The sequence below is a fragment of the Ovis canadensis genome, chromosome 2 (assembly GCF_042477335.2).
Source record: "Ovis canadensis isolate MfBH-ARS-UI-01 breed Bighorn chromosome 2, ARS-UI_OviCan_v2, whole genome shotgun sequence".
NCBI lineage: Eukaryota > Metazoa > Chordata > Mammalia > Artiodactyla > Bovidae > Ovis > Ovis canadensis.
The window spans coordinates 16,323,538-16,351,351 of NC_091246.1; the positions used below are offsets into that span (position 1 = coordinate 16,323,538).

General features: G+C 43.4%; 1 protein-coding gene across 4 annotated transcripts in view; it reads right to left on the reverse strand.

Annotated features, from left to right (window-relative positions):
- ZNF462 (zinc finger protein 462) overlaps positions 1-20,899 on the reverse strand; it is a 152,599-nt gene extending 131,700 nt beyond the window's left edge. For 3 of the 4 annotated variants that reach the window (XM_069575514.1, XM_069575513.1, XM_069575511.1), the window contains exon 1: positions 20,151-20,899. The gene's annotated coding sequence lies outside the window, so the exon portion shown is untranslated. Of the gene's footprint in view, positions 1-17,346; positions 17,425-20,150 lie in introns of those variants that run through there. The other variant, XM_069575512.1, reaches the window with a different exon arrangement.
- Between the last annotated feature and the right edge of the window lie 6,915 nt (positions 20,900-27,814).

Genomic DNA, 27,814 nt, shown 5'->3' on the forward strand with positions numbered 1-27,814 from the left:
GGCTGCTGAGTCCAGGTAAAATGAAGAAAAAAAAAAAATCAAAGGAGTCTCAGACTTAGACTGGATTCCAACCAAATTTCAGACCAAAAGATGGACTAATCCCTTGCTGGCCATACAGAAACAGAAATAAGAATACAAGAATAAAATCACCTGTCCTTAGGTACATCAAATCGCATCTTCCCTTGAAGTAACAACTTTTCTCAGGGTACTTCAACGTCAAACTTGCATGGGAAATAACTAAGGACACAGATGCAGAGCTTCTGTACGAGGTACCCTGGGAAAATGCAACTCCTGAGAACAGACTGGGATGCAATAGGGGGACTAAAATCAGAATCAGAAAATAAGACCATGAAGAGAAGTCTTTTCATTTTCTGTTCATACATTCTTCTGCCTTCACTGGGCCAACATTCACAGGGTCTCTGCTTCAGAAAGGCTTTGACTTTCCTGCTATTATCCTAGTCTTGCTTTAACACATACTTTATATTAGAATGCATTCCAGGAAGCATATGGCAATAGAACTAGGTCAACCATTAACCAAATAACAGGAAACTGCTCTGCAGCGCACACCCTTCAAAAGCTTGCTTAATGAGCTGGCTCTTCAGAATATGTCCTTCAGTGAGGTTGGAACTAACAGGATCCATGGGTTTCTCTAATGGTGCAAGGTCACCTCATACCTAGAAGGCTTCTGCACATCCTAGACTTCCAGTGGTTTAAACATTCTACTGAAATGTTCAGGAACCAAAGACAAAGGTGAGGAAACATGTTTTCTGAACCTGCTTGACCATCTTCAAGGGGCATGACTACTATCCTGGTTCCCCTGCTTCATTCTTCCAATTCTGTTAAACAACAGGAAACGCTGCATGCTCATCTTTTCTCTATATAACTTTTCTATATTCCTTGAGCTTCCATGAAATACATGCCATGATCCACTTAGGCTTGATAAGCCAAATAAAGTCTTGGGAAATTTTCTGTCTTCTTTTTTCATATAAAACAACATATGAATTTCCTCTAGAACCACTGGCCTTGAATCATTGAGTACTCCTGAGTTTGAACGTTTCCTCTCCAATGTTTCAGGCTCAACTCTAAGAAATCTAACTTTACAATGGCCTGCAGAGTCATTTAAGACCCTACCAGTAAACCGTCATGCTCAAATTAGCAGCCTTCAGAAACTACCAACAATCAAACTCTCTTTGGCTTCTTTGACCTAGACTGCAATCTACACATTCTTACTTCCAAAACATATTTAATACAGATCGTAGAGTTGGGCAGTTTCCCTTGGTTAAGCATTTATATTAATTCTCACTTTTCAATTAAAATGTCAGTGCCAAATCTCCATGTAAAAAAAAACTCCAGTTACTAAAATTGAATGCTGGATGTCTAGGAGGTTTTCAGTAGCCACCACGGCTTAAAAGCAACTAAGAGAAAATGATTGTTTTCAGAAAGCTAGATGTGTTTGGGGAACAAGACATTTAGGAGCAATACAACCTTTTGAAAAGTGCTAGACTTGGTTAACAACTTGGTTAAACTCAACCCATACTCACTAATTATATCTGGCCAGGCCCTCTGCAAGGCACTGACATACAGAGATGAAACCCTGCACCTACCCTTCTGCAGCTTCTGGCTGGTTCCATTCAGTAACTGACCATGAGACAAACCAGTGGTTGGCCTTCAGAACTGATACAGCTAAATTTTAACTAAGTAAGGTTTTTTCCCCTGGAAACAGTCAATAAGGCTTCCTTGAGCACCAACCTAAGGAATGACACTCTAGGCTGGAGATTAAAGAAAAGAAGCCCGTAAGAGTCACCCGTGTTGGGCCATCTTTTGAATTCTGGACACCCAAATCTCTTCCATCAGTGCTCTTCTTAGGAAATGTCAGGTTTATCTTTTCAGGGACTCAGTCAAAACGAAAACACCAGAACTTCATCAAAGGAATTTAATAAATAATCTATTACATAGAATGCTCAAGATAGCGCAAACAAAGGTTAAGGTTACTTTTCTTCCCCTTTACCAGATTTTGGAGTCCTGTTTCACTGAGGAGCACTCTGGCTCTCAAAAGTCACCATGTAATAAAAGATACTGCTCAGCTCCTATAGCCAAGAAGCTAAATGTTTATCAGTCCCACCAGGACAAGCTTCAGGGAGCCCCTTCACAGGGATCTCATGTGGATTCAAGTGTGTTCTGACTCCTAATCAAACAGTCACTGTTCAACAGTGCCCGACCTACAATCAGTGTTCTATAGAAACTTGAGGGTAGAAGAGGGAATTAGTATTTTTATGTGCCCACAATGTATCAGGCTGTGCAGAGGCTGACATTTGTGATCTTATTTATTCCCCAGAAAAGCTTACAAAATGAGTTTTTCTTTCTAGATCAGGAAGCTGAGGATCAGAGATTACATCATTCACTCAAGGTCACACAGCTACTCACTGGCTCTGTGGCCTAAGTTCTTCCCACTACATATCATGGCCCTCACTGCCAAGGTCTTCAGGGGCCTCCAAACACTGATAGCAAAGGGTTCCCTTCTGCTGGATCTCTGCATTAGAGTCAGATGTTCCTTCCCAGGATGAGAGCACACTGCTCCCAACACAATCTCCAGGACTCTTCAAAGAGGGTCCAGTGTTTCTCAAAGTACCCAAACACTGATGATGGAACAAGGTCAGGCCAGTTCCTAAGATATGAAGCAAGATGAACTCAGCAGGTCCTCCTGCCAATTGCCCTCGTCCTTACTCATCTGCTGGAGCATGCCAAGGCCTGCCAGGAATGACGCAGACGAGGGTCACCATGGGTGATTCTATACCCTTCCAGACTGCTACAAAATAAAAGCTCGGTGCCTCAACAGACTGGCTCCTTTGAAAACCCACCAGCGTCGTTTCACAGGGTTCAAACCTCTGAGAGAAACTCTTTGTATCCGTCAACCTCAGCATTCAACCCAGGGGGTACAGAGTCAAGCAGCAGTCTAAAGGTAAAAGGTCTAGGAATCTATGGACCTAAACCATGTTGGAAGTCCAAGTCCTTATACTGCTTGCTGGCTATTCTTTAATTCACAAAGTAGTTGCAATGTACAATTTTCCCTTACACTGAAGTTCTAACTATAAACACACTGAAATAGAAAACTATAGATGAGTATCACAGTTATGAAAGGCCTAGCTTCTGCCATTAATAAAAATGTGCCCCAACAACCACTCTTTCTACTCTACCAGCCCCACAAAACTGACCCCAGAAAGGCGGGTTTGGTGAAATTTAGAGCTACTTAACATAAATAAACATGAAACCCACACTTGGGTTAGGAGGTGTGGCTAATTTTAGGTGACTACTCCATGTATCTGATGAAATCTGGAGCCTGGGCTTTCTGACTGGTTTAATGCAACCCTCAAGCCTACATCTGAGTAACTCCACCTCAGTATTTTCTCCACAGGGGAAAACAAGTGGTAAGGTGGCTGAAAGAAGGAATTCATTTCTGACTGTGAGGTCTTCCCAGGCAAACTGTCGGGTCTGCTCCAGCCCCCAGGCTGCGGAGCGCTGTACCAGGAGTTGACACCCAAGAGGGCTGCAGCATTTAGGAACAGCTGATGAGAGGCAGGTCTCACAGGCCTTCTGCTGATCTGCATTTGGGAGTATTCATTCAAGAGAGGCTGTGAGATCCTTCTGAGAAGCAGGCAGCAGAAATTGAGAGGGCTCTTGGTGATCAAGTGCAACTCCGCTGGTCCCATTCCTGGGAACGGGAGCTTGGAATATACTTCAAATGCATACAGGAGTCCCAGGTATGAGAAGCGAGTTCAGCTGATATGAGAATCCACTTTTCAAAGCGTCAGTGACTTCACCCCCTCTCTCTCCTTTAACACAGCTACGAAGTCCACTGAGTGTCCAGCCAAGTGCACTTGTGCATTTCGTGCCCTCTCATGCCCATGAGAGGACCCCGTTCCAGCCTGGTGGCTTGCTGTACTTGCTCATCAGCTTTCAGGTTTCACAAGGGAAAACAATCTCCCCCTCGAACTGTAGAAGCTTTCTTTTCCAGAAGAACTCGACAACCCTGATGGCTCTCTCCAGTTACATAGCAATTATGTAATTGCCGAGCTTCTGCAGAATCATTCTGGAACCATTCTGCAGCCTTCTCCTGACTACAGCTGCAGCACGATGCTCCGAGATGATTGCAGCCTTTGAACGGATGGCCGGTCTCAAAGCTGAGCACAAAGGGATGTACAATGGGATTCCATCTCAAGCGCAAAGATGCTCTGGCCTCATGAAGCCCTTTCTCTTCCTCCCGGGCTGTGTGGCGAACTCCTGCCTCTGCCCGCCCTACATGTGTGTGTAATGTGCTTCACTCTGTTTATGCTGACAGATTCCAAAAGAGGCAGAAAATCAGCTGAAGTTGTGCCATGGACCATACACAAGGTAGTCATTTAACACATCATAAGAAAGCTCCAGAAGAGGACAAGATGCAAAGGGGAGGTGGGGGTGGGGGCGGGAGGCATCTCTCTAGGCTTCCTGCACTGGCATGAAATGAGTGCTTCCCTTCCTTCTGCCAGCTCCAATCCTTCATGTTGACATTACACATCCTGTACTGTAGATCCACCCCCATGCTGCCGCTTGCCCAGCTGAATTATCTCCTGCGTCACAGCGGTGGTAACAGAACTGCTGGCTCGGCAGACTTGAAAGCACCATTTCAATGCTTTATGCGTTCAGCAACTGGACATATTACCAGTGCGTCGGTCAGGGCTGCTTTGTGGCCCTCTCAGCAGCCATGCAATACTCAACCTAACCCTTCTGCTAACCAGATGGTCTGTTTGCCTCTTGGGACCAAACCATTCAACTTTACTTTATTAAATTCTACCAAAATGTGGGGACAGTTTACAGCAGTGTGTCTGGTTCATCTCCAACAGGGTTGCTAAGATGAAAATGACCTAAAAATAACTGGAAACTCGACTTCACACCAACAGAGAACAAGATATTTTGGAGTAAATATTTAAATGATCTGCCAGATTCCACACCCCAGCAGCATTAACGACAAGGTTAGCAAATTATATTGTAAATACATACACACACAGATTCAGAAATACACACATCTAAATAGGAATCCAGCCTCCAGCCAAGGGTTCACCACCCTCTGGTGCAGTTAAATGTGGTTAAGGACAGCCATCTCCACCAGAATCACTCCAATTACCAAAACAAAGAAGCTAACACAACTGGTTAAGAGATCCCACCTCCCCTGGGTTTGACCACCTAGGCACTCTCGCAGGCATGCCAGGTACTCCCAGGGCCCTCAGTAAATGGCTGATGAATGAATAGAGATGAATGGGCACGTAGTTCTTAAATATAACAGCATCAATAAAATACATTTTATGAGAGTGAAGACACTAAATTCTTTCCAGCTCTATCATCATCCCACAACTACTAACTAGGAGCGCAAAGCCAGGCAGCGGATAAATGGCAAGAAGCAAGCCATCTGTGCCAGAGGCAGCGGATGGCCAGTAATTGATCACTGCAAATGAACTGCAGAGGTGGCTGGCCGTCCACTGAGTACCTGGCAGGATGTTGGGTATTTTACATACATTATGCCTCTGAGCCTTCACCAGAGAGGGAATTCCACTCTAAAGATAAACTAGAGGCCAGGAGCAAATGAAGAACCTGACCCAAGTGAAGTACATCACTTTTCTACTACTTGGTTGTCACAGATGAGTAAGGATCTTACAACTTGGAAAGAACTGGCACAGATGAAGGTGGCAAACCGCAACCCCGCCCCACCCCCGCCTCCCCCCCCCCCAAACTATCCCTGCCTGAGGTCTCCAGGAAAATGGAAAGATCTTTCCAGTCCCAGAGCTTTTCTGCCAGCCCAGGAAGGCCTAGTTACAACCCCTCCTGTGTCTTCCCACATTTCTTACTTTCCTGAGGGCATTCCACATTATTACAACCAAAGATTACACCCACAGAGTCACCACTACTTCTTTAATTTGGGGGTCCAGCCCTTGAGACCAAAAAGCTCTCATTTGAGATCATCCTAAAGATCTGAACACCAGTAAATAGTAATGAATGGTCACTTTTTTTTTTCCTCCTCCGCAAAAGTCTCTGCACACAATTTTAAAGCAGCAACTATAATTTTTTTAAAGAATTAAACATTTCTTTATGTCTCTGTAAATGCTCAAACTGTGAAAGTAAATACATAAGGCTCCATGGGTAATCCACTTTGAAAGGTGAAGAATCACAAGTGACCTACCCAAGAACCACTTACATGTTTTCCATCTCTGCCACCATCACCACCAGACTGCCACCAAGGAGCCACCAATGAATGTTCTTGTGACTTGGAGCAGACCAGGTTAGGTAAGTCCTGTTAGGCCCTACCAACACCCTTCCACATTTTGAAACATCATCTACCCTGAAGGCACTCTAAAATTAGCCTCCTTACCCCTGAGATCTCTAAGCATCTGATATTACAGGACATAAGTAAGACAAAGTGGACATGGGCTATTAAAATAAACATTTGCACACAGAGGACCAAAGCAATTCAAAGCAAGGCCACAGGACAGCCCTCCAGCCAGCTCAGAGCTACCTACCCCAGCGAAGCCATACAGAAGCAATCAACATTTATAAAAGACAGCACGGCCCAGTATTCTCATTGAACAAATATGGTATTCTTAGATCATTTTTGCAAGAATGATGCCAAAAAAGAGGAATGACACCTTTCTCCTAAAAAGCTCGAAGAAGTTCACATTGATTAAAAATCGTTCCCACAACTCTGCAGGGAATATTTCTGTAAGGTGAGACAGTAAGTACACTTTTCCAAGAGGACGTGGCGTCATCCTCGGGTGGTTGACAAAATCCCTACTGAGCACATGGGCACATGTGGAGTGTGGCGGGGTCCACAGCCAGCCAGACCAGAGGTTCACAATCTGGAAAAGTCTACCTGTGAATGGACCACAGCAATGAGGACCACTCATCACATAAGACAGAAACGGTGCAAAATTAATCCAAACATGGAGTCTAAGACCAAGGACAAAACAATTCACACCTGAAAAACCCTCAGAGCAGACCTCTACCTCCGTTTCTCTATCCATGAGGAAGACACTATCATTTTCCTAGGGCCCATTATAAACAAGAATCCTTACACACATAATACTTTATAGCCCTTATGTCAGTTCTACAGATTCATAATATTATCCCCATTTTACTGGATAGGCAATTGCAGGAACAGAGAGGTTAAGTGATTATTAAAGGTCACACAGCTAGAAAGGAACATAGACACATTTTATCCTGCGACTGTGCAAGATTCAAAGAGCATGTTCCACCCACTACACACCACTTTTCATAACGAAGATGCCAGCGCAAAGAACTGCATGTTCACATAGAAAACCTGAGAAATTTGCATTCCTGATGCTTCAGCAAAAAATAAGCACCTTATCCCAAAAAGAATATCCTATCTATGTAAAATATATCTACAAACTTATACATATTTATATATTAATACACACACACACACACACCCATATACCCATAGACATGGTAGCCAAGTTCCTACTTGTTCTTCAGACAGTTCAATGCAATGAAGTTCAGACATAGTGTGCAAATTTTAATTGCATGACTTCCCCATAAAACTGCATGTCAGAAAGGGAAGGCTGCCAAGTGACAATCTGGCCCAGTGATTCACAGTGTCACACTGACATACCCACTTCAGATACAGGTTGTTGTTTGTATTTCCTAGAAATCATTGACTTCATGTAAGAGGTAACAGTAAAGGATGTCCCCTAGCAATGACATGTTCTTTTTCTCTTGGAATACACTGGCAGCAAATGTCATGAATTTGCAAAAAAGGAGGGGGAGGATCCTGTAAAGTTAAAAGCCCTTGCTCTATACTCCTCAGACTTTCATGATCCTGTGGATAAGGCAGCATCTTAAACACAGATAACTCTCTTCTTCACTTTAAGACTATGCCCTATAAAATAAAAGATCTATTCAAATGAATCACTTCAAATCTACTGAAAAGGTATCATGGCCTGAGGGGAAAATCTAGCTAGTTTTTTAATTTTTTTATGCTTCAAGAGTCCCATGTGCTGATTTATTAATGTTTTTCAGCCATGTTTGACTCTCAAAAACTGAAGAGTTTAGTTTTCTGTAGACATCAGTTCAAGCCATATAATGTATGCACGGGCACACAGACAAGATGATGTTGCCACCAACTTCTTTACTAAAGTAGGGGAAAAGATGATGGGAAGCTGGCAACAAGGGAAAAAGGACCAGGAGGAAAATACTGGAAACATCCGAAATTCACCCTTTAGAAGCTGCTTCAGAGAAGACTGCTAACACTTACCTGAGCTGGGGTCAATTTTGATAACTGTAGTTGACGTCTAGAAATGGGGTTATGAATATAATTATCATGAAGCAGTAATTGGGCAATCACAATCTAATTAAGCTCACTGACTATATTATCTTGTTTTTCCCCTAATAATCACATAACATTTAACACTTGCTCATTTTAGGACCTATGGGTGATGTTCATTCACTATTAACAAGCAATAGCCACTGGTCAGAGAGACTGGATGAGGGATTCAAACATGAGAAGCAACCAAGCGGTGGGGACTAAATTCAGGGATGGCTGAAATCTGTTCTTCAATTCCACTTCACTGCTCAGCACACCCAAAATTACTGAGGCAAGACCATGGGAGAAGATGGAATGAATGATGAGGATTCACACCAGTATAAGGATGCAGGTCTGTTCTCTTAAGCACGTGCTATTTTATGTGATCTATACAACGTGGGGTGTTTTTTTTTTTCCACATTATAATGCAATCTGTGTTAAGATGAGTAATTTTTGTCTTATTTTTCAGGATAATGGAAGATTTCTCCACCAGCCCTAAATACATAAACTTTATACATTTACCTCCTCAAACACATTCTAAAGCTCCCTTTCCTCCCTAGATCTTGGGTATTCTCAAATGCAATGTCCTGTTCCCAAGTGGATGTCACTGCACCCATAAAGAGACCTTGACTCAATTTACCTACACTTTCTGCAATGCTCCTGAGGGTAGCCTAGGGAGATAACTGTTTAAAGAATTAAGAGGAAGATTGAAGAAATATTTGACGGTCTGGTCCTTGAGACAGGCTGGTGTGAGGGAGCATCTTAGATGTCTAGGCACTATGGTAAAGGCTGAAGAGAGTCTTTGTGGTTCTTACGTTAGAAATTCCACCCAAAGTATCCCATGCTTTGGTACAGGTCAATTTTACTCTCTTCAACTTTGTGATCTGTTGGGGTTTTGTTTGGGGTTTGTTGTTGTTGTTGTTGTTGTTGAGCCTTTTTCCCATTACAAGCTTTTATCTAAGAAAACAATGGTTCTGAAAAGTTTGGTAGATAACGATACAGATGACAGGTTAAAAACGAATGGCTCTGTGACTCCTCTGGGACACTTTATAAACAGGACACATGCTTATCCTCCTAGCCAGGTTTTGGGTCGAAGTCTGTCTAAGGACAGACGATCACCTGAAAAGATCCATGGCAAAGTTAAAAAGGTTTTAGAAAACCACCATGAGCTGCCTGGAGGTTAAAGAGTCTACTCAGCAATTAATGCCCAACTGTCTGTCCTACAGAAAAGCTACTGTCCTAGATATCTGAGGGATTTTTGGACCTGCTCCATGGCCCTTAGCACAGCTTGTTACTCTATTAAGGGCATTTGTGGTCATCCCTGAACAACAGCTTCCTTACTGTACTGTGATGTTTCAGGGAGAGGCAAATAAAACCAAAACACCCATCATGTCTCCAGGATCTAAGCAGAGCACATGGTGATCACTAAAGGCTTGGAGGATACTAGCACCCATGCTTTGAAGAGTACCAGCATTATTTTCCAAAAATCACTCTTAGACAGTGGAACTAATTTTCAAATATGTCTGTGTGGCTTTTGAAAAACATTTCTTGTGCTTCCAGTAAACAGAGCCAACATAGGGCACTGAAACTTTCAAAGGGGGCCTTCACAAGGAAAAACCATCATCTCTTCCTAAAAAAAAAAAAAAAAAAAGTCACACAGCATTATCCTTCTGTTGTTAACAGGGAGGGGCACCTTTTAAACAGCCAGGTGTATAATTACATTATAATACTGAGTTCAATACAGTACAATTTTTTTAAATATTTATTCTCTAAATTTCCACCCACATGGTCTCTTGGGTTTTTTGGTGTTTTTTTTTTTTTTTTCCCCACCATCTCCTCTGTAACTCAGAAGAACAAAGAGAGGGCACTCTAGTTAAACACACTTTGTCAAGCTATTACAATAAGTTATATCTCTCATATCAACTAATATATTACAATTAATTTTCCATTAAGCTCAGATTTCCTTCCAGAACACCAGGATATACTCCTGGCATAAGCAACTGTAAGAGATAAACCATCAGGAACATAAGCTATTAGCATACTAAGTAATAACCAAGGCCAGTTCCCAGCAGCTGAGAGTCAGGAGGTGGTCCCCCTGTGTGTGCATCCTGGCTCCCCCTATCTCCATGAAACTTGCGTAAATTACTTTACTTCCCCAAACCTCAGCCTTCTCTACCATTCGAACAGCTCCTGGTTCATATTCAATGTTAAACAAATGTTACCTCGTATTAAATATTAACTGTGAGCGTTTTGTTAACGGCTGATGTGATATTCCCACTCTACAGAGAAGTTGGCCGAAATTTTTGATGAAGCAATCATATTTAATCTCCTTTTGGAAGGTCTTCTTGCCCAGCATCAGAAGGGACAATATTCCGTTGACAGCGGAAGGGGGAGAAATTTGTTTTCCAATGGAAGTATAGTATTGTATTAATTTCTGCTTTAGAGCAAAGTGACTCAGTTGTACACACATTTGCTTTCTGTTTTTATATTCTTTTCCATTATGGTTTCTCCCAGGAGATTGGGTATAGCTCCCCATGCTATACTGTAGGACCTTGTTGTTTATCCATTCTAAATAGAATAGTTTACATCTGCTAACCCCTGACTGCCCATCCACCTCCGCTTCCTCCCTCCCCCAACCCACCCCCAACCCCCGCCGGCCCAGAAGTTCTTGTAGCTGAACTCTGACATTCAAATGAAAACGGTCTCTTCCATTCAGACCCCTTCCCCAGTTATCATTATGAAATACTAATTAACAGTCTTCAGAGAAGACCACTTAAGATAGAAACCATTGAAGAGAAAAATTTCTGGGTGACAAGTACTTTATTATAGAAATCTTTACATAATCTCTAGCTGGTATCTACATTTTGGCCATCTTCAGCCTATGACTCAGTGTTCAATTTTTACCCCACAGGTAGGACCCCCAGATCGGGTACAGTCTGGGTTGGTTGATCTGATGCTCGGCTGCAAACTTACTGGTCATGACACAGAGGATGATGTAATTAAGGATTAGAATAGCTGAACATTCTGGACCATGGTGGCCTTGTTTTGGACGTTAAAATACCAGGACTGGATTGACAGACCAGCCTGTGATGCCTGGCTCCAGCAAACAGCTTAATCCCAAGCTGGACACAGGTAGTCATCATGCTCCATGCCTTTCGCCTCTGAAATAAGCACTTCTCTGTTCCTCCCTTCTTCTCACATCCAGAATGCAGGTAGAGAAGCTCTATGGATAACCTTAGCGAGGACTATCGCATGTTCTGCCCATTAATAATGCAGCTACTTTCTGCTGTGCTCTATTCTCGACTTCACTCCTTTTCCAGGAAAATCTCCACCAACATCTACTTAACCAGCTCCATCAACCTTCCATCTGTCCTTTACCAGCAATGCTGTATTTTTAACCCCAAAGTCATAAATTGTCTCCCAAGACCAATTCTATTTTTTTACAATAAGGACTGATCAAAGAATGTGGATCTGAGCCCTGGTCTTCATATTTCACGTGCAATAGGTACCAAATTACAAGGTCTTTTTCCACTTGCTTTATTGTTTTCTTAAAAGCAATGTCTTTCTTCCTGTAGGCTCTTCCCAGTGGACAGCCCTGTCTCCTCTGACTTGTCAATCATTCTCCCACCTCTCTTCTTCTCCTCCTCTTACCCAAGCAGTCTCTCCTCCCCAGCAAATTCCCACCACGTAATTATGGCAATGCTTTAGCCTACTTTTCTGTTAGCTTAACAACCCTGTCTATTTTCTACTTGTGCTGATGCCACTGTTTGCTTTTCTGACGGGCTAATCCGTGTATCCTTTCAAGGCCTAACTTCCCCTACCATGAAAGCAGCTGGAGTTCTGATTCACAGGTGCTTTCCAAAGCTTTTCATTAGCAAGAGAAATGAGATGGTTTAGAAACCCACTTCTTAATCTGCAGGTGAGTATGGGAACCTTTGTGCAGCAAACATCTTTCAAGTATCCCACATTGTGCCACCGCACAATTATTGTCTGACTAATAAGTACAACGTTAGAGGCACATTTGTCACGTTAAAAAGGGAGAATGTTCCTTCAGAGCAGATCACTACCGCCGCCCTACCTCCCCGCCCCCCCCCCCCCCTCCAGCCTCTGGTATTTCCCAGTTCAAGAGAAAAGCGCTCAGCTGATGGGGACCAAAACTGAAGGACTTTCCTAGTCTTAAGTCTGAACAGGGAAGAGAAGAATTCCAAAATATGAAGGCTTTAGCTCGTGTTCTGGTTCAACTGGCCAGACGAGGGCTTAGGGAGCGAGTTTGGCCTTCCCCAGCTGGGCTCTGCGGCAGCTAAGCCTCTCCACAGATCCTGGGCTTAATTACTTCTGACACAGTTGTCTCGTCTGGGCTTCCAGCTCCTTTTGTGTTCAAACCAGTCTCAATCCAAAGGTAAGTCTTGGCCTCCTCATCTTAGACAAATGCTTCATTTCCCACTAAGTGATCCTAAAACATTTTCATCAGGACCCATGGGTTTGCTAGTGGAATGTTCATCTTTTCTTGCACAGTCTTGGGGAAAAACCTACTAGAAAGCCTGGCAAGTCACTTTTTGAATTAAGAAGCCTTCAAAGATTTTTTTTTTTTTTTTGGACAAATAAGTACTCTCCCTCCCCTCACCTTCCTTTTACCCTCTGGAGTAGGCTCTGCTCTCTGAATGAAGTTGGAGGGGGATAAGCTGTGGTCAGACCCAACAGAAGTGCTTTCTTAATATTCAGAAGCAACATGCAGTGAACTACACAGCAAATACATGAAAGCAAGGAAATCAATACCAAAATACCCATGACCTGGCACAAAAAGAAACCTTCTCTCCAAGAATAACCCAAGAAGAAAAAAACTGTCTCCAGCTAGGAATTAGGCAAGAATGCTTTGAAGACACCAAGTCATCTGCTCACCAGAATTTAAAAACACAATGCTTTTGCAGGTGAACCATACGAGGAACCTCTCACCCCAAACTACTCTACCTCCTGTCCCTCCAAGCCCTGAAAAATCCAATCTGGTGTTGGAGCCACGCAGCCCAAGGCTACAAATCCTAGGCGTGGGTCAACTGATAAGGACAGGATCCCTCAGAAAATAGAGACATTTGACAACAGCATTTCAGAGCAGAAAACATCAATCCAGATTCCCAGTGTGTGCAGTTTTCCCGATACAAAGTTCAAGGGGACAAAAGACTCCGAAGAGCTCCCTAATAAACTGTCAATGCAACCTAAATTCATAAAAATGCCTTTTCCCCTCACTTGGAAACTTCTCCTCCTTTTATAAATCTCAGAGACAGTTCCACTTAGAATTATCTTCTCTCCAATCCCCCCCCCCCCCCCCACAACCAACCCAACCCCACACTTTTTTTCTTCCTTCAGTACTGGCATGCAAACCATGCTGTTTTAACTTCTTTCCTGTTCTCCCAGTTCTTCTGGAACATTTTATTTTCGACAGTCAACTCATCTGGAGGAGTGCCACACTGAGGTCCAACTGTTTATAGCGTTAACTGTGTTTCTGCCAGAAGTCCACATACAGCCCTACCTTCTCCAGACTGCCTCCTGGATTAAGAATTTATGCTTTCGTTTGGAAGAAGCTTAGAAAATGTGGAAACTTCCAAACATCCCTCTTCTTCTTTACAAAGTTACTCTCACTTGTCCAAGTGGAATGGGGAATGGAAACCCATGATCACCCTTCAAGCACTATCCCATCCCTCTCTCATGGTTAAATGTGGCACGTGCCTTTCAAACAGCATTTTAAGGAAGACGCTGTGTCTACTGGGGCACAGGAAATAGCTAGTCACAGGTCTTCAGGAGAGAACTGGGTCTCGACAAGATACATGGAGGACACATTTTTAGATCAGTCTGGAACTCTGGGAAGCCACCAGTCATCACTAAAGACCGGATTTCACCCTCCTGGCCATTCATCAGTATTACAAAATGGCATCTCAGCAAGAAACCAGTTGAAATTTGTACCAGGTTGCAAAACAGATCCTCAGAGTCCAATTGTGGGCACTTCGGGAAGCTGCAATAGACCCAGACAAACTTCCAAAGAAGGGCATTTGAAAAGGACTCCCCATCCCTGGATGACAGAAGTACAGGGAGGAGGACAATCAGAAGAAAGGCACAGCTTCAAACCCAAGAGTTACAAGTCCCATGAACAAAACAGGCCTCTGGAGCGTATTACTCCTGTGAATGACCACGCTCGGCCTCAGGCTCCCCAACAAGCTAGACTAACTAAAAAAAAAAAAAAAAAATCAATACTCCTGCCCCACTAGCATATGGTTTCAGAGTTTCTGAGACAGCCTTGCACTCTGGAGAGGAGAGCTGGTGTTTCACAAACTGCTACACTCACAGGCAGTAGAAAGGGCACTGGGGTGGGAGTCAGCAGACCTGAGTTCTAGGCCTGGCTTTGTTACAAATGAATTTTCTGACCTGTGCAAGGTCTCTGTGCCAGTTTCCTCCTCCTTACAATGCAGGGGGAGGGGCAGAGGTGAAGGAGAAGATCTCTCTAAGGCACAAAGCAACTCAATGAGAAGTTCTGACTTCATATTCATTGTTTAGGGTGTTATCAAGCAGTCAGCTTTGACATGATTTTTAGTGTTAATTTCTACTTGGGAAATAATGCATTTGTCCACCACCCCCAAAATCTCAGTTTAATCCCCATGTTCCCCAGCCTTCTTTTATCTTTATAAATGCCTCTTTTCCTTTCTTTTTTTAAGCAACCTTCCCCAAACTAAGACTTGTGCTATTAAAAGAGCTTAGAACTTCCCATTTCCTTGCTAGCGCTAAAATTAAACTGTCCATTCCTTAGGGTCCAACGTAACATCTGCCAGATGTCTTGGCATATCACACAAAAAGAGGAATTTTCTTCTAACATTATCTACTTTCCTCTCTGTTTTCTCATAATCAATTAACAGGTCACCAACACCCACCTAATGTTTTTCTCAAAGCCACCAACTTCCTAAGTATGTGAACTTCACAGGATACTTGCTTACACACACACACACTCATGGATAATAACTTTTTTTTTTTCAGTTCACTAGATTTTAGTAATAGACACTGGAAATATTTCCCCCCGTTTCCTCTGAATTTCCTTAGTTTCCATATACCAACCATCCAATCATCCACCCATGTCAGATCCTTTGCAATTTGAGTTCATTCTTATTTCCTAATTTATGAGTATGGCATTGAGAAATAGCATGTTTCCTAGCCTTCAACTCGAAACACTCAATGCAGCTTTGTCAATGTTCTGTCCCAAGAGGCAGTAAACTGTAAGACTGATTAAGGCACATACCAGAGAAGATAAGTAAGGTTACCTTAACCAAGAAATCTCAACACTAGGAAGAATCCAGGACAGACTAGACCTTATTAAACTCCATCACACAGAAAATGGGACTCTTTCCCAAGGCAACATTACCCTCCTTTCCTTTCAGGAAAACTACCCCAAGTTCTTTAAAGTCCACTAGTAGAGCTGGATTTCTTTTTCCCCTATTGTCTTACAGAAGACTCATTAGAAAAAAAAGAATATATATATATACATATATATTATATTACCATATATATGTATATATATATAATGTTTTCATCTAAAAGTTATCTCCAAAAATAAATAAATAAATAAAAGTTATCTCCAATTCCAAAGATTAAGGGAAAAAACCAAGTCCTGGGAGAATGTAATCAATGAATTAGGCGGACATAAATCAAATATGAGGAAAATTATGGAATCCGAAGACCCAGCAAGAATATTTTTTATGGCAGGTACATCACAGTTCACACAGTCTCCAGAATGACTTCTCTCTGTGATTATATCAGAGCAAATTAGGTAACAGCTTGCCTACCAAGCCTCATCAACTTGGTGTCTCAAAAACAAAAAGGATCTCTGAGTTTTGACATCAAATGAGAAGGTTCCATTGGACACTGTCTTTATTTCTCTCATGGTGGTTTATCCAAAGTAACTGCCCCATTTCGAGCGTACATATCTAGAAAGAAGCAAGATACCATGTCTTGAATATAATGGTGCTTCTCTTGCTGATGAGCATCAGAGATGGATGAGTCTCAGGTTGGAACACATTCGGAAACTCCAAAATGCCTCTTAGATACCTAATTATTCCCCCCCAGAAAAGCTTAGCTCTAAGGCTGTCTACATACAAAAACACCAAAATATTTGGTTGCAAAGTAAAAAATATGAGTCAAACTGCTAGACTGGCAACCAGTTTGTCAGATTCTTCCCCCCACTGAGAGAAGTAATTAACTGGTTGTCCTGGTATCAACAACAACAACAAAGATATCATAGAAGTTTGCTTCAAGATCAACAAATAATTTATTTATGTTTACATAATCATATATGGTTAATTAGGTGCAAAATTATCTGGTAATTACTTCCCCAAATAACTCTCTTTATCCCATCGCATTTGAACTTGAGTTTGAACATGTAGCATGCCTATATATACATATATACATTAGCAAATTTAAATATAACATTGATGACATTCTACTCAAGAGCAAAAGTTATGATATCAAACATAACATTCAAAAATGAGTAATTAAAGGTATAATTGCAAGTAAGATTTTTTTTAAGTGCTCTTGGAGAGCCCTAGGTTATTAATAAAGAAACAGAGTTCTGAAGAGTATTTTTAAATGAGTATACACATCAACTGAGAATCCTGAAAACCATACATCTATGTCTGCAAAAGCAGGATTTTACTTCATTGGCCATGGACAATTATCAGCTAAAGAACCATGTATTTCTTCTCTCCTTTCACACCTCTCAGAAGAACAATAACCCTCAATTAATGACACAACAGTTTGGTTAGAAAAATGTGATGTTGTCATATACAGCACGGTGCATTTACTGAATGACACTGCTCCCAGTTACTCAACAGAATATAATTACATCTGGAATCTAAAACCACCTCGATCTGTACAAAAATACTGTAGACATAAAGAACTTTATATACACACACAAATCTGACATACAATGAGAAAGCAAAGCCAGAAAAAAGCTGGTATAAGTCGCTCACCAATGTGTTCCTTATTTCTGTTGAAGCTGGTACCTTTCTATATTCCTCCTTAGTTGAAAACAAGGTCCAATCAGCCTCCTTCCAATAAATTAACTGGTTCTGAATCTCCTCCATTCCACTGTGGAGCATTTCTCGCCTATCTTCAAGAGTCCATCTAATATTCTTCCAACATCTTCCCTCATCCTCAAGATGGCTACCTTACCTAATGGAAAAGCAACATCTTCATGGTTGGCTTTTATAAATTCCTCAAGCATTTCAGGATTTAGTTCTTTACTGCGATTGATTACATACATTCTCTAGAACTAATCCGTGAAGAACTCCAATCAGTGTGTGTGTGGACTGGGTAGATTTGGGTCCTTTCTTCAAATCATCCTCACAAAATGTCTTCCTCTAAGACTAATAAATTCCTCCCAACTAGAAAGGTGAAGCTACCTGGACAGAAGGTTTTCTCAACTGACATAATATTTTAAAATTTTGTTTCCATAGTGACATTGTTAAGAAGACATCTGATATTCCTGAAGACTTACAGTACTTGAGAACACAGAAAAGGGAAGAGAAAAAAAAAAAAAAACACAAACACAGCAGAATGGAAGAGGGAAAACAAAGGAAAGAAAAGAAGGCCTAATACACAAATGGAGCATCCTGAAAAGAAATGTAGACCTTCCAGAAACTGGTGTCAGCCAGTCTTAAAGAGTTCCTCTGAGATCTTGCAAGATTTGCTGTTGCTGCTGTTGTTTTGCAGAAATCAACCCCAACCAGACAATAAAGTCTTGCAGTGCATCAAAACATGATGATAATCAAGCCTCAGAACTCCAAAAATCTCAGCTCAGGGCCATCACCATCTTCACAATGAGGAAATCACATTTCCTGGTGACTTGCAGGAGACCTGGAGCAGCTTAAAAGTTCTGTGACGGACCTCAGTGGAAAAATGTTTAAGGTTTTGCCTTGCCTTTCCCAAAGGAGGTCAACACCCTACAGGTCCACTCAAAAGGAGAAAAAAATTCCAAAAGTTTACTTTAAAATGGAAACAAATGCCTCCATAACTTGTGAAAGTACTCCTTGGGTGGGAGAAATATCTGAGAAGCCCTTCCAAGCCCCTCATTTCCTTGCATAATGAACAGATAGCGAGGAACCACCACAAGATTCGCCCCCTAGAAAGGGAGAAGGAGAAGGCAGGCAAGCCTCCTCTACCAGCCATCACCAACAGAGCTTCAAAATGGAGACATCCATAATTTTATAAACACTTCTCAGCTTTGTCTCCTGGAAACCCGCTCTCCTCCATTTTCTGGTGGAGTTACAACATGACACGGGCTTACCTGACTCAGTTCCCAGCTCTCAACCAAACTAGTTACTTCCTCAAAAATCCTGCAAGCCACCTCCAGAAACAAAACCAAAGCAAACCAAACAGCCAACACAGACACTCAGACACAGCCCCCGGGAGCCCAGGGAGAAAGCCCCAACTGGTTGGTCTTTTCCCATCCCAGACGCGTGCTTAAAAATGAAACTTTTTTTTTTTAAGTAGGGGAGGAATATAAAAGGAACTCCAGGCAGCTTCCCTCCCTCTCTGTAGGTTAGAAGCTACAATGAAAAGAAAATGAGGGTTCCTCCAGGAATGGTGAAAAGCCTGGAGAATGAACGTGAGAAGAAGCTTTGTGTTTTGGAGTCTGGACTGGAACCAAAGCAGACAGCTTGCAAATGGAGGACAGGGAGATAAAGAAAGGGAAAGAGAGGGGCTGCTCCAATGGGGGGCGGCTGCGGCTTCCCCTCGCGCCTGGAAGGAGGGCAGACCCCTGGGAACTGCACCAGGAGTCAGGCGACCCCCGGGCCTCTGCCTGGGGGTCCTTTCTCCCTTCCTCAGAGGAGAGCCAAGCGTGTGTAATGGCTTCTCCTCTCCAGAAACCGTTGTCTCCTCCACCAGACGCTTCTGAACCCCCAGCCTGGAGACAGCTCCTCAGTGGCTCCTGAACCTGCGCCCCCCCATCAACTCCCACCGCCCCGCCACCGGGCCGGCGCCCCCCGCTCCTCGCCTCTCTGCTCACCACCGCCGCCGCCACCCCCCGACACATCCCGACCCCGCATCCCAACTTCGGGGAGAGAGAGAGAGAGAGAGAGAGAGCCAAATACCTGAGGAAGAGGGGGGGGTGCCAATCCGCACGGCTTTGCCATCGGGCTGGGGACAGGCAGACAGAGAGGGGGAAAGGAGAGGGACAGAAAGAAAGAGGTCAACCCGCTCAGGTCGGGGCGGCCGGGAGCGCTCCCTCCTCTGCCCCTCGCTCTCTCCCTCTGGCTCTCTCGGCTCAGGTCTCCTCGACTCCCGCCCTCCGCCCCCCTCTCTGTCCCTACTCCTGTCCCCACACCCGGAGCATCCGTCCTAAGCCTCCGGCTCTCTTCTCACTCATCTTTCATTTTCTCTTCTCTCCCTAGAACTACACGAAATTAATTAAGCCACAGCGCTCCGCTCCCCCCACCCCCCGCCCCCCAGCAGAAGGAGCAGCCAGCAGGAAAAGCACAGCCACCTCCACTGCCACCACCGCCACCTTCTCCTCCTCTTCCTCCCTCGCTTCTCCTCCTCCTCCTCTTCCTCCTCCCCCTCCAGCTCTCTCTCCCTCCTCCTCCTCCCCCTCTTCTCTCTTGCTTCTTCTCCTCTTCCAACAGCCAGTCCATGCAGGGGACTTCCTCTCCTCCCGGCTCCACCAACCCTCCTCGGCCGAATGAATGAGCGCGTTTGTGCCTCCACCACCCCGCGCTCTCCTCCCCGCAGCACTCGGACCACCCCGAGGTGCTGGTTAATTGCAGTAACTTACAGAAGAAGCGTCCCGGCGCCGGGAGGTGTTTCGGGTTCTCCAGCCCCACCGCCTCCTTATCCTCTTTCTCTTTCTCCTCTTCCTGCTCGGGTTATTGTTGTGGAAGTTGTTTGGGAGTCTCATGTGCTTCTGCCGGGTCTCAGCAATGGAGGATCGCCATCTTCCCTGCCTTCCTCGGCTCCTCAGACTCGCTGCAGCGGCAGATGACCCGAGATATCCGTCTCTCTCTCTCCCTCTCTCTCCCTCCCTCCCTCTCCCTCTCACTCTCTCCCTCTCTCTCTCTCCTCTTCTCTCTCCTCTCCCTTTCCCTCGCGCGCTCTCTCTCTCCCTCCCTCCCTCTGTGTCTCTCTCTGAATAATGAGCAACCAGAGGGAGAGAGAAAGCAAGACAGAAAGAGAGAAGGCAGACAATCTTCTGCCACACAAAACGCCGGAGCACCAGGGGGTGCGCGAAGCCTTTCTAATAACAACAACAACGTGCGGGAGAGAAGAAGAAAAAAAAAAAAGAAAGAAATGAGGAAAGGGCTGGAGGTGGGGGTGAACGGGAAGAATTATCCAAGAGCTGGAGAAGAGGAGAAGGAGAAGGTGGAGGAGATGCTGAGGCTGCGGCTGCTGTCCCCCCCTCCCCCTCGCTGAACCCCAGAAGGAGGCAAGGTGGTTGCAAAGTTAAGGCTGGGACATTGTCTTTGTCACTCAGAGCAACACAGAGCCAGGCCAGTGAGATGCAAGAGGAGGCGGTGGCGGCGGCGGAGGAGGAGGTGGTGGAGGAGGAGGAGGAAGAGGAGGAGAAGGAGGCAGAGGAGGAGGAGAAGGGGAAGAGGCAGATGAGATGAATAAAGACCTGCGGAGAAGGCGGTGCGAGGAGCGCGGCGGCCGGACTGAGGCGTGCGCGCTCGCGTCCCGGAGGCACCCGGCCGCCCCGGCCGGCAGAGGAAGCCCCCAGTGAGGACCCTGCCCGGCCACTCATAGCGCTCCCACCATCAGCCCTGCCCGAGGAGCCGAGTCTTGGCCCCAGAGAGTCCCTCACACGCATCCATCTAGAGGCCAATCTTTGCAAAAGAACATACACGGGGAACTAGAGGTTGCAAGTCTAAACCCAGATCAACCACGTGGGGCTTTTTAATCCCTTTCCAGCTTGCGGTGTGAGTATCTCCAGTGAAAAGCTCAAATTGTCCATTACTGGCACGTATTTTGAAGTCTTCTCCTCCGAAATAAAGACTCATTGTGCATTTTATTTCTTTTCTGATATGGGAGGGGGGCTGGGGGAGCGAAAGAACCCATCATTCTGAGCCTCGGAACCACCACTTTCTTTTCCTAACTTGTTAAGTGTTTTGACGGCGCACCAAAAGAGGGGAAAAGCCTACTTAAATAACTTTACACCCTCCAGCCCGGCGTTGTTTGCACTTTCTGGCTGACCATCTAAAAGCTCAGAAAGTAACAATCAGAGCTCCTAATGATAAGGTGTCATGGTGTTGAAGACAAGAGAACCAAGATGAAGCTTTCACACCTTGAATTTTTATTTGGTGTATTTTCCCACAAATCGTTCTGAACTATTTATTTTGCAAAGGAGTGCGTTTACCCTCCTCTCTAAGTCCAACGTCTCCTAAGGCTTTAATTTGATGGCGGGAGGGGGCGGGAGGTGGTGCCTACAGTATAAAAAAATCAATACAGCAAGTCAGAAGCAATTGAAGTTCAAGGGCATGGGCTGCTTGTACCATTTCTATTCCTCGCATCCTCGAGTTGGACATCAACAGTCTCGAGAGAGAGAGAAACACGCAGCGCGAGGGGCAGAGACCTTAATTAAAGTTTCTTTTGTCCGCGTCTGAATTGGGGGATGTTGCTGGATTCCTTTGCATTGGGGAGCGCGCATCCGGTGAAGGCGCGGTGTAGAGGATCCAAGGCAACACTGTCCTCTGTAATACTACTTCCCCCCGACCCCACCCACCCCCCAACAACAGTCCGGGCAGACATCCCCATAAGCCCATACAATAACGGGGAGGAGGAGACGCGCGCGGAGTTGGTTCCCACCAGATAGCGGGGTTTTACAAACAGATCTGACTCCTTTTCCCAGCTTTTCCCCAATCGTTTATTCCGGGGCAGAATCTCTCACCCAGAGGCACGATTTCAACCCCTTCCAGTCAACACTTCCTGCCCTTTTCTCCTCCCACTCACATTGAAAAGCTTGGGAGCCCTAAAAGGGTGTTGATGGCGGGGGTGATAAATAAATAAATAAATGACACTCTACGCGTGCGGTGGAGAAGAAAGGAGGGGGGAGGGAGAGGGAAGAGAAAAAGTAAGGAGAGGAAAACCTGGAGGAGAAAGCTCCGAGGCGAAAGGGAAACGGGAATCCGAGAAAGAAGAAAGGAGAGAGGAGGACGGGAAGACTCGGCAGGACTGAAGTGACCCTGGCTTTGTACAGACTTGGGAGGACTCCCCCTTCCAGGTGCCTGGAGGGACCTGGGGAAGTCCTTCTGCCCCGAGCTCCTCCCCCACAGGACCCCAGGGATGTCTGAGCGTTGGCCGCCGCTCCCCCATAAATTCCTCGTGGCACCAAGAGGAAGCGCGCCAGGTCTCCATCGTCCCTCCACTGCCCCGGCTGATAATTTACCTCTTTGTCTTTAATAAAAAGCTGACTTTTTCTGTCAAGCTCTGCACCGGGAAAATAACAATCGTATTTCAGGTTGAAAGCTCCTATCACTGTCGGGTTTTGGAGGCTGTGATAAAATCTTCATCGACGTGAAGGTACCTTCTGGGATGGCTTGGGTCGGAAGTCCTAAGATGGGGGCCGCTCTTCCCTGGGGGCAGGGGGGCAGGGGCGCGGGGAACCCGGCGGTGCGGAGAGAGGAGGAAGCGACGAGGTCAGAGGAAACGCAGGGCTCCTGGGGCACCAAAGGGCTTCCCGCAGTCGGGGAATGAGCCCTGGGGAGGAGCCTTTCGCGAGAACGTGAGCGCGCCCCAACACGCCTCAGACCTCATAAACCCACTTGGCAAAGACCGGGGAAGCGGCTGGCGGACCGACTGCGGTGAACTCAAGAAATTAACCTGCGCTGCAATTAAACGGGCTGCCGCCCTTTCAGACTCACCTCGAGCGACCGAGATAGCTCCCGAACCGGCCGCGGGGGGACCTGGCTCCTCCCTCCCGTCCCAGGAGAAGAGGACAAAAAGGGGAGATGGACTTGGAGATGGCCCCGCCCTTCAAACGCTCCAATCCTTGGAAACTAAACCTCCTCTCCAAGCCTCCACGTCTAGAAGGGACAAAGGCAGCGAGGAGATCCAGAGACCGATGGAGAGATAGGTGGCTTTCGGGCTTCTCAAATGGGCGCTTTGGGCGAAAGGGACAATGGCTCAGTTTCCATTCCAAATACAGGATACTCTTGAGAAGACCATCTTCTGGTTTAGAAGCAAATTGACTTCCCAAAGCCGTGAAGCAAGCTACTGGAAAACTCTTGCATACCCTGGTTTTTGAATGTGAGAAGGCTAAAAATTCAATTCATGACACCATACACAAATTATTCGACATTTTTTGAAGTCACGAGTGCCTGAACTATCCATCTAAAAATAGTCGAAAGAAATTAACATGAAAGAAAGAAACACGGTGGGGGAATGTGCTTTTTGTTGCTTGCTTGTTGTTATTGGGGGTGGTTTTCTTTCAAATGATAAAGTTATTTGGATAAATAAAAGCTAGGTCACTCAAGTAAAGTGTTGAAGCTGAAGGTTTTAGTGAAAACCTTGACAGACTTGGCGCTTAAGTAACTGTAATTATGCTTTGCCATTAGCGGACCATTAAGATAAACAGGAGAAAGTTCACACCTCCTGCTATTTCATTCCCTAAGAATATTCACAAAGATAATAGAAGCCTCATTGGTGGGCTCTCTCCTCCACCAGGAGGGTTAATTTATAAAATTCTTAATTAAAATGGAAAAGCTTAGATTTTGTACACAGGCAACAATGTGAAGCAAGTCTCCTGAGGACATGTTGACTCCGTGAAATTTGCCTTTTGTTACTGTACCCTATGCCATTATTCCCCTGGAGTCATATGGTATTTCAGGACTCTGTTTATGTTCCAGGAAATAGGAATATGTGGGAAGCCCGGACCTTCTTCTCCCTTATCATGGGTGACTAGCATACACACTCCTCATAAAGGGAAATTATGGCTCATCAGAAGAGTGCCTTTATGAGCATTAATAGAATAATAAATCTTGCAATTTTAGTTCAAGAAATAGTAGAGTCCTATAATCAAAGTGACCCATGCAAATATGATCCACTTACTTGCCCGACACTAGCAGGATAGAGATAATCTATAAATCATTTTGGTTTTTAAAGGTTAGGAAAGGAAAGCACCCAAACCTCTCAAAGCAAAGTGTTTATGAAGGGAAAGGGGATGTCTATCCGCTGTAGAAAGGAATCATGGAAAGAAGGAAGAGTTGGTCCAGAAGCTCCATTAAAAAGATAGAATTTCAACCGAAACAAGAGTGAATAAATGTTTTAATGTCATTGGTTCAATACTGACATTATATCGTTAAAAAAAAAAGCCCTGCTTCCTGAAAACTATGCAAAAAAAAAAAAATTCCAGTTTATAAATCCCACTTTCTAAATTTCAGCTGGAAAACTGTTCAAGCTGATGATTTTAGCAAAACAATATTTCATCTTTAAACGTTTGACCACACACCTCTTGAACTTGGAGGTATTTTCTTTCCTGCCCTATGTAAAACTACTTTTCCATTCAATTCAATATAGTCATTTTACTATTTGCATTTATTATTTTCAATGGGCTATTTATTTTGAATTTTCAAAATCTTTTACTCTTGTTGAAAGTTAGTCTTTAAAAAGTTTTTTTTTAAGACTTCAAATTGGATAACTATGGACTTCAGATATCAAATAAGTGAAGTCACTAACACGTCTTTCTGATCTCTTACAGAAAAATCAGTATTTTCTCATAAACCCAAATCTAAACGCATGTAACTAGTTGACTGGTGTCCATGCCTAGCAAGAAGTGACTGGGAGAAGACAAACATAGATAATTCATGATTCTGAATATCTCTCAAAGGAAGAGAAATTGCAATAACTAATATTAAACTTACCGTATGTGAATCTTTGCACATATACCTGTAGATAACAAAGATGTTTCAATACCAATGTTCTAATTTTTCTTTTTTTTAAAGTCTTTTCCCCAAATGGTAGAAGTTAAATTTACAGTCCTACCAAACTAGGTTCTGTAGTATGAAACATTCGGTGGAATACCCATCAACAATTGAATATTTGTTTAGCATTTACGATATGCCATACTCAACTGAATACTAGTGGTACAAAGATGAATAAGAGACAATAAGTCAAAGTCTAAATGCATGATGTTCTTCAGGAACCATTGGCTTTAAAATCCCATTATGAGGACTTATACAAAACTTTAGATTTTTACTCACTCGAAAACAATACAGGACATTGGCCAATAAGGAAACATTAATTTAAACATTTTTGTTTATACTACAGAGTTATTAGGCAGTAATTTTCTGTTAAAATCTGGGGATTTTATTTTAAAACCAATGTCTTGCCTTAACTTATTATTTAACATGAAATTCTAACTAGAGAAGATCTTTTTACGAAGAAGGAGCTGTGTTAGACCGTGTATGATTGTATTAACCGAAATTCATAAGAAAAAGACACAGCTGAAAGATTGGCCATTTTTTGAGGCATCCCATCCAGTAGACACACCAGTATTTCCAGCTCCCTACCACTCACACTCAAACTGAAGCTCAGAGAAGGGATGTAACCTGGTCAGGAACACAGCATCCTAAAAGTTATCATTTTGATTTCTTTCTTTCTTTTGTTTTGACATGCTTCCATACTACTTGTACTGTTATTTACTTAACATATATTATTTTAAAATAAACTTTAAATAATACAAAAATAATAATACTCAAGAAATCACAGATCTGGTGGGCTATTTATATATAAAATGTCAATACACATCAAAAGAAATTTATTATTAAAACTAGAATAAAGAAAAAAAGATTTTGGATTAAAAAATTAGTCTAAAAGTATACCTGCCGAAGTCTTAATCGTAAGGAATGAGAAAGGTGTAAAGGAAAGTGTTTCAGTTACTTTTTGGTGTACAAATAGGAATCATTTTTATAATTTAAAAAATAAGAAAAAGGTTGCATGGTCTAGTGGTCGCTAGTATAACCCCAAAGTAAGCCTTTGCATTATACATTCTCAGAGGAGTTAAACATTAGCACAAGGCTTTTCGGTACAATTTTAACAATACATATTTAAAGTCTTAAAATGTTCACATTTTTTATTCCCTTAATTCCATCTCTTAGAACCTACCCTAAGGAAACAGTCAAAAATGTAGAAGAGATTTATGTTAAAAACAATGATAGCAGTAAAATAAACAATTGAGAATAACTTGTGATTAAGAGAAGAGGAAACATTAGTCAATAAATCCTCACTATGATGTATTAAGCAGCTTAAAATTATTTATGAAGATTTTGTAATTAAACGGAAAAATGGTCTCATGTTAAAAAAACTAGATATAAAATTAAGATCACTGAATATTTTTTCATAAGGCATACACTCAGAAATCACCTGGAAAGGATGTCAATAGTAAATTGACTTATAAAAATTTTAAAAACTGTAGAAATTCTAAATGATCTCTATAAGTTCTACAAATATACAAACCATATATACATATACATGTGTATATATACATAAACATGCATGGTATTACTGTTTGAACTGAATTATCAATTATCTGTTCAAATATTTCAAAACATTTTAAAGTTAAATGGTGGAACCCACTTTCGTGTATCTAGTAATATTAATGTGTCTAATTAATACTGCTAATAGAACAGTGTCGCCATATCTGGTTTTCACAAAGATAATTTAATTTGCTTTTTACAGGGACAATAGGAACATTTGAGTGAGTATTCTGAGTACATTTTATATATAAAAGGAAATTTAGGACCAGTGATTTAACTTAAGATCTTCTCAACCCTAATAATGTCAGTTCAGTTCAGTTCAGTTGCTCAGTCATTTCCGACTCTCTGCGACCCCATGAATTGCAGCACGCCAGGCCTCCCTGTCCATCACCAACTCCTAGAGTTCACCCAGACTCACGGCCATCGAGTCCATGATGCCATCCAGCCATCTCATCCTCTGTCGTCCCCTTCTTCTCCTGCCCCCAATCCCTCCCAGCATCAGGGTCTCTTCCAACGAGTCAGCTCTTCGCATGAGGTGGCCAAAGTACTGGAGCTTCAGCTTTAGCATCATTCCTTCCAAAGAAATCCCAGGGCTGATCTCCTTCAGAATGGACTGGTCGGATCTCCTTGCAGTTCAAGGGACGCTCAAGAGTCTTCTCCAACACCACAGTTCAAAAGCATCAATTCTTCGGCACTCAGCTTTCTTCATAGTCCAACTCTCACATCCATACATGACCACTGGAAAAACTATAGCCTTGACTAGTCAGGCCTTTGTTGGCAAAGTAATGTCTCTGCTTTTGAATATGCTATCTAGGTTGGTCATACCTTTTCTTCCAAGGAGTAAGCGTCTTTTAATTTCATGGCTGCAGTCACTATCTGCAGTGATTTTGGAGCCCCCCAAAATAAAGTCTGACACTGTTTCCACTGTTTCTCCATCTATTTCCCATGAAGCGATGGGACCAGATGCCAT